This window comes from Triticum aestivum, unplaced genomic scaffold, assembly GCF_018294505.1.
Source record: "Triticum aestivum cultivar Chinese Spring unplaced genomic scaffold, IWGSC CS RefSeq v2.1 scaffold19966, whole genome shotgun sequence".
NCBI classification, from domain to species: Eukaryota; Viridiplantae; Streptophyta; class Magnoliopsida; order Poales; family Poaceae; genus Triticum; species Triticum aestivum.
In genome coordinates, this window is record NW_025249139.1 from 1 (window position 1) to 1,136 (window position 1,136).

Here is a 1,136-nt window from a genome sequence, read left to right on the forward strand (position 1 = left end):
ATATATATATATATATAGCATTGCAAGTTTTTCTTTTTTTTCTTCCCCATATGCTCGAATTATTGGTATGCACCTTCCTCCTAATGGCAATGCATTAATGATCTACTATGTCCAGATGGAAGCACTATCTATTTATATGCCACAGGCGACAACAGTTGGTTTCGCCTCTTGGGTCCGACGACACTGATATTTCAAGCAATTGGATTTGCATGGCTTTTCTTCATGCTTCTGCAAGAATGGCGTGATAAAAGAAGAGCCTCCATGATGTAAGTTTCGAGAAGCACCACATTTGATGTTAAGTTGAGATAAAGGGAAAAATAATATATGTATGAAACAATGTACTTTGTGAATATTAGCATATGTAAAATTAATTTCCTTACCTCCTTGCATGATGCAGGCATTGTAGCTCTCTTCCATCTGGAGATCAGTAGCTGATAGATTTGGTCAGACTACTGGACATCAGCATATTCCCAACAAGAGGCAACACTAAAATCGAACTCTAAAGCAACAGTGACATGACTACCTGAATCGTGATTTGATGGTTTTTTCTTTTTGGTGGGAGTGGTTTAATATTGTCCTCCAATTTAAATGTTCGCATTGGTTACGAATAATTTGCAAGGTCCACTTCATTCGTTGTGTTGCTTTCATCCGATCGACTCCTTCATTGCTCCAAGTATGTATGTAATTCCAACTTGATAGAAACAGACTACCAGTTATGGCACTTATTAAGTGAACACTCCTCACTAATTCATCGTTAAACTCTTAAACCTTGGGTAGGTAATTGTTTTATGTCATGGGATCATTTCTCACAAATAGGTTGGAATGCAAAACGCAGGAGATATCACTATGTAAAGTTCATACAAAAGCGGGGGCTGTAAAATGAAGTTCTAAAGAAAGGAGGCAATAAAGTCACCATTGACAATTTTACCAGAACGAGTGGAGTTGGTGGATCGTCACCCCACTAGGTGGAATCGCGCGCTTCACTGCGCGCGGATATTATAGCACTGATATTACCAAATTTGAAGAAATTAGGCCACAAGCTCCTTAGTTTAATCCATGTTCGATTACAAAGTGGTATTTTCCACGGGCTACAGCAGAAGTTTGCGTGAGTTGTTAAGCAAGAAACATATAGCTTG

The 1,136-nt window shown here is 38.6% G+C and overlaps 1 long non-coding RNA gene across 1 annotated transcript; it reads left to right on the plus strand.

Moving 5' to 3' along the window:
* The first annotated feature begins 12 nt into the window (after positions 1-12).
* Positions 13-721, plus strand: LOC123177292 (uncharacterized). The gene is made up of 2 exons (XR_006488868.1): positions 13-266; positions 398-721. It is a non-coding gene; the product is annotated as an uncharacterized lncRNA (long non-coding RNA).
* The last annotated feature ends 415 nt before the right edge of the window (positions 722-1,136 follow it).